This window comes from Oryzias latipes, chromosome 21 (genome assembly GCF_053564925.1).
Source record: "Oryzias latipes strain Hd-rR chromosome 21, Olatipes_Hd-rR_3.1".
NCBI classification, from domain to species: domain Eukaryota; kingdom Metazoa; phylum Chordata; class Actinopteri; order Beloniformes; family Adrianichthyidae; genus Oryzias; species Oryzias latipes.
In genome coordinates, this window is record NC_136257.1 from 32967501 (window position 1) to 32984458 (window position 16958).

General features: G+C 42.4%; 1 pseudogene across 1 annotated transcript; it reads right to left on the reverse strand.

The window, feature by feature from the left end:
• Positions 1-11926: 11926 nt before the first annotated feature.
• On the reverse strand, positions 11927-16531 carry LOC101158594 (histamine N-methyltransferase A-like; annotated as a pseudogene). The gene is made up of 7 exons (XR_013652577.1): positions 16384-16531; positions 16136-16277; positions 13949-14002; positions 13528-13632; positions 12865-12990; positions 12585-12678; positions 11927-12340 (listed from the first exon to the last, which is right to left on the reverse strand). The product of XR_013652577.1 is annotated as a histamine N-methyltransferase A-like (transcript).
• Positions 16532-16958: the final 427 nt, after the last annotated feature.

Genomic DNA, 16958 nt, shown 5'->3' on the forward strand with positions numbered 1-16958 from the left:
CCAGCACTGTGTCCTCTGCTCTCCATTGCCTGAGACATTCACTGAGCACACTGTCATTTGGGGCCTTGAGCTTGATGTACTCATGCATCTTGGATGTTTCATCCTGGATAGTGGCTTCTACGCTCACTAGTCCTCGGCCTCCTTCCTTGCGGCTAGCATACAGTCTTAGTGTGCTGGATTTGGGATGGAACCCTCCATGCATGGTGAGGAGCTTTCGTGTTTTAACATCCGTGGTCTGTATCTCTTCCTTTGGCCATCTTATTATTCCTGCAGGGTATCTGATAACTGGCAGTGCGTAGCTGTTTATTGCCCGGGTCTTATTTTTGCCATTGAGCTGGCTTCTCAGGACTTGCCTTACTCGTTGGAGGTATTTAGCTGTTGCAGCTTTCCTTGTTGCCTGCTCCAGGTTGCCATTTGCCTGGGGAATTCCAAGGTATTTGTAACTGTCCTCGATGTCTGTTATTGTTCCTTCTGGGAGTGAGACCCCTCCTGTGTGGACTACCTTGCCTCTCTTTGTCACCATCCGGCTGCATTTCTCGAGCCCGAATGACATCCCAATGTCAGTACTGTAGATCCTGGTGGTGTGGATCAGGGAGTCAATGTCACGCTCGCTCTTAGCATATAGCTTGATGTCATCCATGTAGAGGAGGTGACTGATGTTGGCCCCATTTCTGAGTCGGTATCCATAGCCAGTCTTGTTGATTTTTGGCTGAGGGGGTTCAGACCTATGCAGAACAGCAGTGGGGACAGAGCATCACCTTGGTATATCCCACATTTGATGGACACTTGTGCAAGTGGCTTCCCATTGGCTTCAAGGGTGGTTTTCCACAGCTTCATCGAGTTTCCTATGAAGGCTCTTAGAGTCCTGTTGATGTTGTACAGCTCCAAGCATTCAGTGATCCATGTGTGTGGCATTGAGTCATAGGCCTTCTTGTAATCAATCCAGGCTGTGCACAGGTTGGTGTGTCGTGACTTGCAGTCTTGGGCGACTGTTCTGTCGACCAGGAGTTGGTGTTTGGCTCCTCTGGAGTCTCTACCAATGCCCTTCTGTGTGTTACTCATGAATTGATCCATGTGCCTGTTTATCTTGGTTGTAATGATGCCTGACATGAGCTTCCATGTTGTGGACAGACAGGTTATTGGCCGGTAGTTGGATGGGATTGCACCCTTTGAGGGATCCTTCTGGATCAGGATCGTTCGCCCTTCCGTTAGCCATTCGGGGTGAGTCCCATCCCTAAGCAGCTGGTTCATTTGTGCTGCCAGGTGCTCGTGGAGTGCGGTAAGCTTCTTTAGCCAGTAGGCATGTATCATGTCAGGGCCCGGTGCTGTCCAGTTCTTCATACCTGAGACTCTTTCTTGGATGTCAGCCACTGTGATGGTTACTGGATTCTGTTCAGGGAGGTTGCTATGTTCTTTTCTCAGAGAGACCAGCCACTGGGGATTGCTGTTATGTGCTGCCTCTTTTTCCCATATACTTTTCCAGTACTGTTCAGTTTCCAGCCTTGGTGGGTCTGCTCGGCTATTTTGACCCTGCCACTGAGCGTACACTTTTGCAGCTTGAGTTGCGAAGAGCCTGTTTATTCGTCTGGCTTCATTGTCTCTTGTGTACCTCTTTAGGCGGCTGCTCAAGGCTAGGAGCCTTTGTTTGGCAGTTTCCAGTGCTTCAGGTATGGACATCTGGCTGTATCTCTTAGCTACTTGCTTTCTCATTGTACCTCTTTGAGCCTCTGTCAGCTTACTCACATCCTTCCGAGTTGCCTTGATTTTGGCCTCTAACCGTTGCTTCCATGGTGGGTACTGTTTTCTTCCATGGTTGCTCTTATAGTCAAGCATCTCAAGGATCACTGCTGCTGAAGTGTAAACCAGTTCATTGGTTTCTGTGATGGTTGTGGTAGGAATTGCCCTCAATGCTTCATTCACAGTTTCCAGTAGACTTTCAGGTACGTCACTTAACCGTTGTAGCTGGTGTCGGGGTTGCCTAGTGTTCATTGTAGACATGATCTTGTCTTTCAGGTCAGTTGCTGCCTCGCTCAGTGTAATTGTGGTTGTTGGGGCTGTGTACCCAATCTCAGGGTGGGAGTGTGGTATAACCTCCTCTCTGACCTGTTGTTCTGGCTCTCCCGTGGCATTGTATTGTATTGCTTCAATCTCAAGTTGTGATAGGAGTTGCCATTTGTGGATGTTAGAGCACTGGGCTACCAGTTGTTTGGCAGTTAGCCCTGATTGTGGGTTTCGAAGCATCCATTCATTCCACATTCTCTGCATGTAACCCCTCTGGGTGGGATTACTTGAGTAGTAACATTCTAACAGAACCTTGTTCTCACATCTAGTCTATTTCCGTCTTGTTCTTGTTCCAGTAGCCCACTTTCCATCAGGGTGCTCTGGTCCCTCAGCACCTGACGCAGACCTTGTTTGGCCGGGCGACGTCTGAGCCGGCATGACATGTGGTTCATTGTCTCTTATGTTGTGAGGTAGGCGGTAGCGTTAAGGGTGTTGCCCAAGGACCCTCACTGGGTGATGTTAATTGCCCGTCATTGTTATGGTAATTGCCCCATTTCCATTGTCATGGTAATTGCCCCATTTTTCATTGCCATTAATTGTTCTTATACACATGTGTATAAGTGAAGGTGACAGTGGTGCCTGTGGTAATTGGAGCACTCGGGGCAGTAACCCCCAAGCTGGAGGAGTGGCTACGACAGATAACTGGAAAGACCTCAGTCCAGAAAAGCACAGTGCTAGGAACAGCTAAGATACTGCGCAGGACCCTCAAGCTCCCAGGCCTCTGGTAGAGGACCCGAGCTTGGAGGAGAAACCATCCGCGGCGGGTTAGAGGGGCATTATATGTATATATGTATGTATATATCCAGCAGTATATATCCAGCATGGAATAAATACCCTTTGTAATTGCAAGTAGGGTCCTGCTGACGTTTACATACAAAAACATACGTCTCAAGCATCCTAAAAGTAATTTTGCATATTATTTAAAGCCCATAATACACAACTGATCAAGTAGGTACAGAAAAAACTACTAATGATCATATATACACTGACCAAAAATATAAACGCAACACTTTTGTTATTGCTCCCATTTATTATGGTTTGAACTCAAAGATGTGAAACATTTTCCACTTACACAAAATAACCAGTTCTCTGAAACATTGTTCACAAATCCGTCTAAATCTGTGATAGTGAGCACTTCTCCTTTGCCAAGACAATCCATCCCACCTCACAGGTGTGCCATATCAAGATGCTGATTAGACAGCATGATTATTGCACAGGTGTGCCTTAGACTGGCCACAAGAAAAGGCCACTCTTCAGTTTTGTTTTATTGAGGGGGTCAGGGGACTCAGACAACCAGTCAGTATCTGGTGTGACCACCATTTGCCTCATGAAGTGCAACACATCTCCTTCGCATAGAGTTGATCAGGTTGTCTATTGTGGCCTGTGGAATGTTGGTCCACTCTTCTTCAATGGCTGTGCAAAGTTGCTGGATATTGGCAGGAACTGGAACACGCTGTCGTATACGCCGATCCAGAACATCCCAAACATGCTCAATGGGTGAGATGTCCGGTGAGTATACTGGCCATGCAAGAACTGGGATGTTTTCAGCTTCCAAGAATTGTGTACAGATCCTTGCAACATGGGTCCGTGCATTATCATGCTGCAACATGAGGTGATGTTGTTGGATGTACAGCACAACAATGGGCCCCAGGATCTTGTCACGGTATCTCTGTGCATTTAAAATGCCATCAATGAAATGCACCTGTGTTCTTTGCCCATAACATACGCCTGCCCATACCATAACCCCACCAACACCATGGGCTACTCGATCCACAACATTGACATCAGAAAACCGCTCACCCACACGACGCCACACACGCTGTCTGCCATCTGCCCTGAACAGTGTAAACTGGGATTCATCCGTGAAGAGAACACCTCTCCAACGTGCCAGACGTCATCGCATGTGAGCATTTGCCCACTCAAGTCGGTTACGACGACGAACTGGAGTGAGGTCGAGACCTCGATGAGGACGACGAGCATGCAGATGAGCTTCCCTGAGACGGGTTCTGACAGTTTGTGCAGAAATTCTGTGGTTATGCAAACCGTTTGTTTCAGCAGCTGTCCGAGTGGCTGGTCTCAGACGATCTTGGAGGTGGACATGCTGGATGTGGAGTTCTTGGGCTGGTGTGGTTACACATGGTCTGCGGTTGTGAGGCCGGTTGGATGTGCTGCCAAATTCTCGGAAACACCTTTGGAGACGGCTTATGGTGGAGAAATGGACACTCAATTCCCTAGCAACAGCTCTGGTGGATATTCCTGCTATAAGCATGCCAATTGCACGCTCCCTCAAAACTTGCGACATCTGTGGCATTGTGCTGTGTGATACAACTGAAGATTTCAGAGTGGCCTTTTCTTGTGGCCAGATTAAGGCACACCTGTGCAATAATCATGCTATCTAATCAGCATCTTGATATGGCACACCTGCGAGGTTGGATGGATTGTCTTGGCAAAGGAGAAGTGCTCACTGTCACAGATTTAGACAGATTTGTGAACAATATTTCAGAGAACTGGTTATTTTGTGGATGTGGAAAATGTTTCACATCTTTGAGTTCATACCATAAAAAATGGGAGCAATAACAAAAGTGTTGCGTTTATATTTTTGGTCAGTATATATATACAGTATATCTGCGTCAAAATGGAAATGAGATAGAAACTTGTGCGTTTACTTTGTCCAATATTTTTCAACAAGCAAAAACTCTCGATGGGCGTATAATCTTCATACGGCGTCATTAAAATCTCAGTCCGTCTCACGGGAGTATAGCGCTCCCTTTTATTCACCACGCGCTTCCATGGTGACTCGGGATATGGGCGATCCATTGAAAATGCCTTTATTGTAAATAAAGGCCATACGCCACTCCTTCTGAAGAAAATTACTTGCCACTTGCTATCACTTCTTCTAGTATTTTTTAGCGTCATAATCTCAGGGCTCACCGGCGCCCCCTAACATGAGGCACGAGAACTGCTGGCCTAACCCAGCGGCTTTTTCGCCGGCGTTTAGCGCTCAGCACAAGAAACACGTCCCTCACACAGTTATTTATAAAAACAAACACTGTACATCATATACATCTGCTAAATTATGTAAACTCAGCTCATATAGTACAAGTGATTGAACCGACATACAGAGAGACAGCAGTACCGTCTGACTGCGTAGGTATTGCGCAATCCAAGGTGAGGCTCAGCGGGCTGGTGCCTCATCGCATGTCACTTGGTATCTGAACGGCAAATGCGGAAATTCAGCGATTTTGAAAAGAAAAACCACCCAAAAATGGTACATTTAAATGGAAAATGACTGCAAAGCACAAATTACTGATTAAATATAATAATTGAATTTATGTTTTCTCTTTTCTTCCCATAATGACAGGTGAGGCATAGCCTCACCTGCCTCTCCTGACTGCACGTCACTGGTTTATAACATTTGAGTGTGTGTGTGGACAGGCCCCGCCCTTATAGACTTGTATTACATCGGAACCTCACTGTAATGAGTTTAACCATCCAGACACTTGTTGTCTTATGCTGCTTCATGGTTTTACCCCCCCCCCCCCATAATCACCCTCCTATCCCCCCCTCTCTAACATCCCTCTCTCCTATTCCCTCCTTTCCTTTTCCGTCCGGTCCAACACAAAAGATCTTCAAGTATGATTAAAATGAATAAAGTTTGGCCTCGATTACAAAAGGGGTTTATTCAGACATACCTCTGGTTTGTCAGAAGATTCATAACCCCTGTTGTTAAAGTAAAATATGTCCAACACAAGAGGCCTTCAGCTCTCATCTGTTTGCCCAGCTGTTGGACAGACCAAGTTAAAAAAAAAGAAAAAAAGAAACCAAAATCTGAATGACTTCTATAGAGTAATAAACAGCTATAACTTAGTCATTCTATTAGTCAGAATAGCCATTCTTGCTCTGATACCCTTTTCTAACATGTTCTTGATAATCCTCATTATTTTTATGATATTTTTTCTGTAGTTCAAGTTATTCAAGTTATACAGTAAGATGACCAATCAAATGCCTAAATAAAAGTAGGTGGAGCTTGCTGGCCTAACGTTCAAAGCATTAAATTGACGGATTTTCTATCGCCTTATTTCAAGTGGTAGGGGTGTGGCCTTCCAAGCTCATTTCTGAATGGTGAGAGGTGTTTGCGATAGAAACATTGACTGAGAGGGGCTCAGACCAATCACTCCATCATGGTGACAAAAAAGTAGCTCTATCAAAGTTCTCAAGTATAGAGTCAATGGTTTGAGAGGACACGCAAGAGGAGCAACAACAATTTGTTTATGTAATGATCTTCTTGAAGCACTTTTTCATTTCATCCTGTTAAGGTGTATGATTCTTATGTTACATGGCCTCAAAACGACATTTGCAGTATATTTAATAGCATTGAGCTCTATTTGGGTGATATCGCAATTTTTACATATCTGATGCAACTATCTGCAATCTACGCGGGACATCTGTCTGTGGAAACGGCAGCCAAATTGGGGATTACCTTTTCAAACGATCTGGTTGTGACCTGAATTGAACCGCTTCGTACTGGAGGTGTGGCTTGAAGTGTAGATAGAAAAATTTAATCTGTTTGTAAGTGTGTCTCTCTTCTCCCTCATGGAGTGTCAGACTTGCTTCACTGAAAAGATTTGCTTGTTTATACCGTTGTTCCAGTAAGAGCACTCCAGCCACATTAAATCCGTCCAATCAAAAATCAGTTCATGTTACGCTCTTCAAGCTTTACCGTTAAATGTAAACCTTGTAAAACAATCAGAGAGAAATCTTATATTCCTGTAAATCAGCCCTTCCTCGTCCTGATCGGAAGCGCATTTTTCAATCACGGAAGCACACTGCTTCCTGACAAAAAAATAAATTTTACAGCTCACACGTTACCACCAGACTTTTCAAACAATTACAACTATCTACTTTTTCACACCTTAAAGGTAACAGGTTTTACAAGATATTGCAGACTAGTACTAGAAAGCTGCTATCTTAATACCAGTGTCATGGGGGGGGGGGGGGGGGGGGGTCTCCTTGCAGTCTATTTATCCCTAGATCCTGAAGTTTAAATGGAGGGGGGGGGCAAGAAAAGGACCACCTTTAAAGACCTAGACTCCTACAAAAGGTTAATTCAGTTGAAATGCGGCTTAAGAAACCGAGGTCAGAAGCTCAACTCTTATCCCCTGCCTAGTCCTAAAGAGCTCTCTCTGCCCCGAAAAGGTGGTTTTTCACCTGGATGCTTTTCCACATCCCCCATAAAATGTTGCTGCAACGATGAACCAGAATGCCGTGGAAATGGAGTATTTCTAGATTCAGTTTTTCAGACGTGTCGCCATTTGAGGTTCATATGCTGGACATGTACCTGTGTCTCTCTTGAGAGCATCATGATGGCAGACACTAATAAGCAGGTAAACGAAAAACAAGATCCAGCTAAAATTGTGACTATGTCCAGCTGCTCAGCCCTTTTTATGGAAAATAAATCATTTGGAAAACAAGATGATTTGTGAAAATTTCCACTCATTCATCTAGTGGAGAACTTCTTCTGTGATAAGACACCAACCAGCACATGAAGTAAACAGTTCCTGAAGAACATTAGCTGCAAACAGTGTGTTGAGGTTGATTATCTCAGTGACTAATGCTCTGTCATTCTGCAGTATGCGGGAGCCCAGCGAGGACCGCTGGTGATGGAGCCGGAGCAGGTGTTTAAGGCCCACCGACATCCAGGGGGAGCGCGCTGACAAGAGTTTCTGATGAATTTCAATTACTGATCTATTAAAGCTAATGAACTAATTGGGCATCCAGAATACATTTGCTAGATGGCTTGAGACAAGGCATCAGTGCTCTGACAGGCCTTAGTGCAGCCGTGGCAGCAGGCTGCGCATACGCAATGCTGGGAAATTTCTTTGTTTTGTGAAACAAGAAGCTTTAATCTGATTTACTCTTTGAAAAGTGTACTTTGGTTATTTTTTCCTAAAACCTAGAACTCCTGTTCACACGTGAAGTCAGGCTGCCATCTACTGGAGTGAGCAGAGAAGAGCAGATCCTCAGGGTTGATGGCTCTCAGACACGTGGCCTTGTCTGCAGACTAAAAGAACATCATAACAAGCCATAACTGTCATTTTCAAATACAATTATTGTTCGGCTGCATGGTGGCATAGTGGTCACCTCACAGTGAAGATGCTGGATCATTGGTGTGGGGAGTTTGAATGTTATTCTCCAGTTGCCTCCCACAGTCCAAAAACATGCTTCATAGGTTCATTGGTGACTCTAAATTATGGTTGGTCCTGCAGTGGACCGGCGACCCGTCCAGGGTGTACCTCGCTTTAGTCCAACAGTAGCTGGGATAGGCTCCAGCAACCCCATAAAAGGGATTAAGAAGATTATTATTTTCTCAAAGCTAGTGCAGTTTCTGACAGAAAACTAACACTGAGGCAAAACCAGCTGAGGGTGGTCCAGGAGGGGCAGCAGTGATCAGTCGTTCATCTCCAGTCTTTCACGCCCTAAAAAGCTCTCAAATCTCTAGCTGTCTGTCTCTAGAAACGCATTTTTGTGGGTCTCCAACATTAGACCATTCAGCATCAGGCAGAGAAGAAGACAGCAGCACATAAACAAACAAACAAAAAGAATTCACTTTCATGTGAGGTGATTTTGATATTCTCTCTGCTGTCATGTTGGCGCTGCTGAAGGCGTCTCCTAAAACGTTTTATCTTTCATTTTTAAGACATCAGAACAAAACAGAACAGTGGAATACAAACTGCTGTTTGGCCTGAAAAATGACTATCATTTTGTCTTTTTTATGCTCAAATCATTTTATTTGTGAATTTTTATTTTATTTTATGTAAATTAAAAAATTCATTTCAAAAGTGCCAATCTGCAAACACTGATGTGGAAGGTCAATTGGTTTATTGAGATAAAGCCACGCCCCATAACCAAACCTCAGCGGTAACATTACCTCCCTCCATCTATTTTCTGCACCTGCTTGATTCAGCTCAGGTCATGGGGGGGCTGTAGCCATCCAAGCTGTTAGATGCCTTCACCATTTGGCAAGCTGTCAGTCTGAAGCCTAATTAGGCTTTTCAATGTATATACTATGGAAATTAAACTAAAACACGGCCATATTTCATGAGAAATTGGAACAGAATGGGTTTTCTCCATATTTAAGCCTCTGGGTTTGATGCTTTGGGATTCAGGAAAGGAAAAGACGCACACATGTGGCGTTCAAAAGCTGTGGGTTTTATGGAATTACATCTTCAGCTTCTTTTTGATAAGACAATTTCCAGCAGGAGGTAAGATGTGAGACAACCAAGCTGACTTTGAATGGACTCATAAGGTACCAAAACATGAAATAAACTACTTTAGATGAGTATTGACCTTAAAACAAGTGAATCAAGTCTCATGTCTTTTTTACACACTTGAAAATGACTGCAGTCTTTCATAAAAGCTCCTTTGTGACCAGAACTAATTCCCTTTTTTCTTCACACCATAGTTTGGACAGAAGTGATTTTACATTCCCCTCATTTGTGTAAAAATAAATAACGATTACAACGATAGTAAAAATATATATATTTTGTTTGTGACCGTAAAAACAACGAGATTAAATTAAGACTGAAGAAATGTGTTATTAATTGTTCGTGTTGAAATTTGCAGTCTGCTCTAAGCATACTTTTTCTCTAGTTGAATAAAGATTACTTTTTAAAAAGTGCCCTTCTTTTTTTTCACTTTTGACAATCAATCAATCAATCAATTTATTATTTGTATAGCACTTATAAAAGCCAAGGCAACCAAAGTGCTTAACATAAAATCAACTAAAATCACAAACAATACGATGCAATAAAGAAACAATAGGAATAAAACAATAAAATCAATTGAACAATAAAAGCAATAAAACAATAAAACAATAAAAGAATAAGATTTAATAAAATGAACAATGAACAAGCTGGCCCACTAGATATGCTCACTGGAGTTAAAAGCCTGAGTAAAAAGGTGTGTTTTTAAAAGAGTCTTAAAATTACTGACAGTTCTGGCAGACCTCACAGAAAAAGGGAGAGCATTCCAGAGTTTAGGACCTGCAACTGAAAAGGCTCTGTCTCCCCGAGTCACAAGCCGAGTCCTGGGAACCGCTAAAAGCATTTGATCTTCAGACCTAAGGACTCGACAAGGACGATAAACATGCAGAAGCTCAGAAAGATACTGAGGTGCCAGACCATTCAGACATTTAAAAACCAAAAGCAAAATCTTAAAAGTAATTCTAAAAGACACAGGCAGCCAATGAAGTGAGCGTAATATCGGTGTTATATGCTCACACCGTCTGGTCCCCGTTAACAGGCGGGCCGCTGAATTTTGAACCAGCTGGAGACGGCGGAGCAGAGACTGATCTATACCACTGTACAGAGAGTTACAGTAGTCCAGTCTAGAGAAGATCAAAGCATGAATCACTTGTTGCAAAGCGTGAGGAGGAAGATATGGCTTGACTTTGCTAATTAGCCTCAAGTGATAAAAACTAGACTGGACTACAACACTGACCTGCCTGTCAAATTTAAAATGCCTGTCAAGGTTTACCCCAAGATCTCTAATGAATGGAGCATCTGAAGGGTCCAGGGGGCCAACAGCACTACAGCAGCCTGTCAGCAGGTCAGTCTTTCCAAAGACAAACACCTCTGTCTTGTTTTCATTTAGACAGAGGAAGTTAAGCTCCATCCAAGACTTGATGTCTGCTAAGCAGTTCTGCAATCTGTCGAGAACATCCGCTCCTCCAGATTTTAGGGGAAGATAGATCTGGATGTCATCTGCGTAGCAGTGGAATGACACGTTATATTTCCTAAAAATGGACCCCAGTGGCAGCAGATAAAGTGAGAATAAAAGTGGGCCTAAAACTGAGCCCTGGGGTACACCATATTTGAGCGGAGCCTCTGAAGAAGAGCACTGTCCTAGTTGGACAGAAAAACTCCTGCCACATAAATATGAACTGAACCAACTGAGTGCTGTGCCCTTCACACCGACAGACTGCTCCAGTCGGGATAATAAAACACTTTGATCCACTGTGTCGAAAGCAGTAGAGAGATCTAAAAGAATTAAAACAGTGGAGGCCCCAGAATCAGCAGCTAGAAGCAGGTCGTTACACACCCTGAGGAGAGCCGTTTCAGTGCCGTTTCAGTGCTGTGACGGCTAAAGTTCCTTCTAAAATAAAATACACCCCATTTAAAGTGAGACACAGATCTATAGTAGCTGGTTTGCCAATTCACATTTACAGAATTCAAACTGCAGAAGAGCCCATTCAAACCTGATGTTTTCTATCATTATTACTTTGGTGCATCATGTTGTCATGTTTACTTTTGTTTATAAAATCAACACATTGGTGTAGAACCCGCTTTTTTTTTTTCAAATCTAAACCAGGGGTGCCCAAATCCAGGCCTCAGGGGCCGGTGTCCTACGTGTTTTCCAACCAACCTGTTATTGAAGCTCCTATTGGTCTAACACACCTGATCCAGGTAATCAGCAGCAGATAAGGCAGGATTTCTGAAAAACTGGCAGGCGACCGGCCTTCCAGGTCTGAATTTGGAGACCCCTGATCTAAACACAGGCAGCAGACGCCTGTCTTAATTAAATGAGAAATGTAGAATGAATCCAAACAAAAACAAGTCAACAATGTTAGCAATAAAAATAAAATTATGAGTTGAGCTGATTTGAATGTTTGAATTATTTTAAATGTTATTAGATAATCTAACAGAAAAACTGTTAAAGTAGTTGACAGTATTTCACAATCAAGCAGATATTTTTCTTCTTCTTTCTTGTTTCACTAAAGCTCTGCCAGAAGAAGCAGATTTTTGATCAAAGCTGGGCGTTCAGCTCATCAGGTCACATGCATCAACTCTACCAACAGAAACCAAAGTTGTCCAAACAGTATTTATTCTCTTTTTTTTGCTGAATGAAGCCTTTTCACAAAGACGCGCTCAAGCATGAACAAGAATGCAGCTCAGATTGCTGTTGAAGAACACTCTGCCCTCCTTCTCAGTGCTGCACGTGTTCCTGAGCAGCTCTAAGATGCCTGCTCTGATCTCTGGGGTGAAGGACTCCCGGAAGCGGTCCGTCGCCGTCATGAAGCTCAGCAGACGGTCGCCGGGGACACTCTTTGAATCAAAGCACTCGGTGATGTCAAAGGTGTTGGGAACTAAATGCTCCTCAAAGTTAAGACCCAGACTCTTCAGGCAGGTGACGACCTCGGAGGAGGAGCGGTACTCTGACAAGCTCCCGCCGCACAGCTCCTTCCTGTAAGTCTTCCACAGGATGTCCCAGCCGCTGTGGGCTGCATCACACAAGAGCAAACATGAAGTAATTCATTCAACAAAGTTCAATCAATTAAGTTTTCTTACTATTCTATCCTATTAGAATCTTCTTTTTCCTTAAACCAATGAACCAACAAATCACTAGAGGGCGCCAGTTTACCCCATGACATATAATAATTGTGTTAAAGGACAACTGTCTGATTAGGACTCACATTTTTTGCACTAATCAAGATTTGCATATTTATTTAAATGCTTATTGCTTACCTGCTTCAACGATGATCATCAGCCTGCCGTTATTTTTCAGAAGGCTGTGGTAAAACTTGAGGGTTTTCTCCAGACTTTCCACATAGTATATAATCTTTTTAAAGGAAGCATTAGATCTTTACTGAAAGGCTTCCAGGACCGTAAATAGTAAAAAATAACATCTTTCTAGACAGGTAGAAAAAAAAATATATTTTTTAAAATAACACCTTAAAACCGTTTAAGGTTGAAAGATGCTGGGCGACGTGTCAAGCGTGGTAAGATGAGAGCATTGCGTTTATACCTGAATCATGTGAATAAAATCAAATTTCTTCACGTCTCCTTTGGTTTTCACCAGCTTCTCGTACTCTTCACTTGACATGCCAAGAAAACGGGATCGTCTGCATTTGAGGCGTCTTTGCTACCAAAGCTTTCAAGCAAAAGTAATAAAATGAGAAAAAAAAAGATCAATACAACAACATACTGCACATAGAGAATACTAAAAGACAGTTCAATTCTAAGAAATTATGCTTTGAATCATTCAAAAAGTTTAAAAATGAAAGAAAAAGTGAAAACTTTGGTCCCATTAAGTAAAAATTTCCTTTCGAGGCAATTTTGAGATTTACAGAATTTAAAGATACATTTTTTACATTGTTTCAAAATTTTCAGCTCATTATTTAAAAAATGTGGATATTTAAAAATGTAATGTATTTTCTGGAACCAGGGCTGCTCTGATATGAACACAACCAATCATGACTGTCCCTCCCCCATGCTGACAAGCCAGAAATGTGATCTCTGTGTACGTTTTGTAATAAAAAGAATTCTTGGACTGGTAACTTCAACAAATATAGGCTTCAAATGTAAAATCAAAAGAAAGCAATGCTTGGTGTTCAAGGTAATATCTTTTGAAAATCTTTTTGAGCTGCCCTTTTCTTCATTATAATCCCATTAGCATGAACTGTGTTACCTTTGAAGCAGTCGATGAGTTTAGAGCTGCCCTCAACGTCAGCACTGATGGGAACAGCAGGGATCTCCGTCTGCATCAGGGAGAGCAGCTGGACGTCCATCTCACCTGGAGCAAATCCCAAGATGTTTGCGACACATATCCTCCGCACACTGCTGAGTCTAAATTTGACCAAAATGAATTTCTGATAGACGCGTTGGCTGCAGGAAGCTCATGAGTGTAAAGTCTTATCTTATCAGGTCTTAATGAACAGACTCTTTGATGGCGTCCTTGTGTGCTAACCTCCATGACCGCTACTGATCAGTGCTGGAGTTCAGCTAAACCTGCAATACCTTCTAGTCTTCATGACTCTGTAAAAAAGGATTTGCTAGTAACAAAAGGAGTGCTGTGGGTTAATCTGTCACGTCAACATTTCCGGACATACCTCCACCGCTTCCAACACCAAGAACATTAACGCTGCTTTTATCCCGCAGCAATTCTGCAACAGAGAAAAAAAAGTGTTGCTTCAAACCTGCAGAATAAAGAAATATGTTGCTATTTGGACAAAAAAAATAAAAAATGATTTAATTTCCTTTTTATTACAAAATCTATAAATGGCCTAATAATGAAAACAATTCGGAATTAACTTAAAAAAGGTGAATTTAACTCTCCTAGCAAAAGTGTAAACTCTGAGACATTCGGCGACTTCTGATCTGGAAGTCGTTTTTTTTAGGCTTTCAAATGCAGACATTTCTTTGACACAGTGTGTCAAAAGTTCACTTCAAAGGTACAGTCAGGACCATAAATATTTGGACAGACACATTCTTTCTAATTTAGTTTCTGTACATTACCACAGGGAATTTTACATAAAACAACTCAGATGCCATTGAAGTGCAGACTTTCAGCTTTATTCCATGGGTTGAACAAAAAGATTGCATAAAAATGTGAAAAACTAAAGCATTTTTTAAACACAATCCCTTCATTTCATGGGCTCTTAAGTAATTGGACAAATGAAATAAGTGAAAACAAAATGGTCATTACTAATATTTGTTTGAAAAGCCTTTGTTGGCGATGACAGCCTGAAGTCTTGAACTCATGAACATCACCAGATGCTGGGTTTTTTCCTTCTGAATGCTCTGCCAGGCCTTTACTGCAGCGGCAAACAGTTGCTGTTTGTTTGTGGGCCTTTCTGTCTGAAGTTTAGTCTCCAACAAGTGAAATGCTGCTCAATTGGGTTAAGATCAGGTGACTGACTTGGCCATTCAAGAAAATCCACTTCTTTGCTTTAATAAACTCCTGAGTTGCTTTGGCTGTATGTTTTGGATCGTTGTCCATCTGTATCATGAAACGCCGCCCAGTCAGTTTGGCTGCATTCACCTGGATCTGTGCAGACAGTCTGTCTCTGAACACCTCAGAATTCATTGGGCTGCTTCTGTCCTGTGTCAGGTCATCAATAAACACTAGTGTCCCAGTGCCACTAGCAGCCATGCAGGCCCAGACCATCACACTGCCTCTACCGTGTTTTACTGATGATGTAGTGTGCTTTGGATCAGGAGCTTCTTCACGTCTTCTCCATACTTTTCTCTTGCCAACATTCTGGTAGAGGTTGAATTTGGTTTCATCTGTCTAAAGAATGTTTTTCCAGAACTGTGCTGGCTTTTTTAGATGCTTTTTAGCAAAGTCCAATCTAGCCTTCCTATTCTTGAGGCTTATGAGTGGCTTCCATCTTGCAGTGTAGCCTCTGGATCTACTTTCATGCAGTCTTCTTTTGATGGTAGACTTGGATATTGATACGCCTACCTCCTGGAGAGTGTTGTCCACTTGGTTGGCTGTTGTGAACGGGTTCCTCATCACTATGGAAATGATTCTGCCATCATCCACCACTGTTGTCTTCCATGGACCTCCAGGTCTTTTTGCGTTGCTGACTTCACCAGTGCTTTCTTTCTTTCTCAGGATGTACCACACTGTTGATTTTGCCACTCCTAATACTGTAGCAATTTCTGGCATGTTTTTTTCTGTTTTCTCAGCTTAATGATGGCTCCTTTCACCTGCATGGAGAGCTCCTTTGACCACATGTTGTCTGTTCACAGCAAAATCTTCCAAATGCAGCAAGAGTCCTCTAATCAACTCCAGACCTTTTATCTGCTTCACTCATGATGACATAACAAGGGAATTGCCCACACCTGCCCATGCAATAGCATGGAAGTCAATTGTCCAATTACTTAAGAGCCCATGAAATGAAGGGATTGTGTTTAAAAAATGCTTTAGTTTTTCACATTTTTATGCAATCTTTTTGTTCAACCCATGGATTAAAAACCGGAAAGTCTGCACTTCAATGGCATCTGAGTTGTTTTATGTAAAAGTCACTGTGGTAATGTACAGAAACTACATTAGAAAACATGTGTCTGTCCAAATATTTATGGTCATGACTGTAGTAACATTTCCAAAGATGTACTTTGATCAAATATTTCACTTCCAGCTTTCACAGTTTGTTTAAAATGTGTTTTCTTTCAAAAGTTCAGCTGTCAACCAATTCTGAGCTTTGCATGAAAGGTTAGGAGACCAACGTGCTCCTCTGAGTCAGGGACAAACATCTCAAAGTGACACCACCAAACCTCCTCTCTTGTTGCACCTCTGAAATTCTTTGGCAGGACACTTTGAACACTCTGGAGGATGGCTGAGTGCTCTCCTGACTTTTCAAGATAAAGCTGGAAATGGTCCACAGTGGTGATATCATAGCATGTGCTATTTCCTTCTTCAGCCATGACTAATTCCTGCAAAGAAAAATAAAGATTTAAATGTGCAAAAGTCAAGGAGAGTACTGGGCTGACTACATATAAGTGTGGCTGAACAAATAAGTGAAAACATGCAAAGACATACCTTAACTTTATGCAGAATGATGTGATCTCCTCTGAGCTGCAGTTTTACGTTTCTCCAGCTGCCTGGTGGGTCTCTTTAAACACATTTTCTTCTTCAGGGTTGCCAGGTCAGAAATCACAAGCAATTGCATGCTCCAACCTTTTGTTTTTATGAGGAGCTCACCAGCGTCATAGGCTGAACTTTTATTAGACTGTTTCACTTCTTTCTGTCCCCTTATTTAGTCACTTTGATTTCTCTGTCATTTGACATAATTTAATTTGAATTTAAGCTCAACTGTGACAGTATGATTTACATTTGTCAGCAGTTCTCATCTTTGTCAACATGCCAGCACAATTAGCACAATAGGTGCATGACACCAAGCAGGCATCACAGAGACAGGGTATGCATGGACAATGGTTGTATAACAAACAAACAAAACTCTTTATTTTGATTTATTTTTGAAATCCATGAGTTAAAACATGAAAATCATTACTTTTAACACCAACCTTTTAGGGTCTAGTCCTAATGACCTCCTGGGCCTCCCTCTTTTACAGTACCGGCAGCGGATATGTGGACAGGGACATCGAGACATGGCA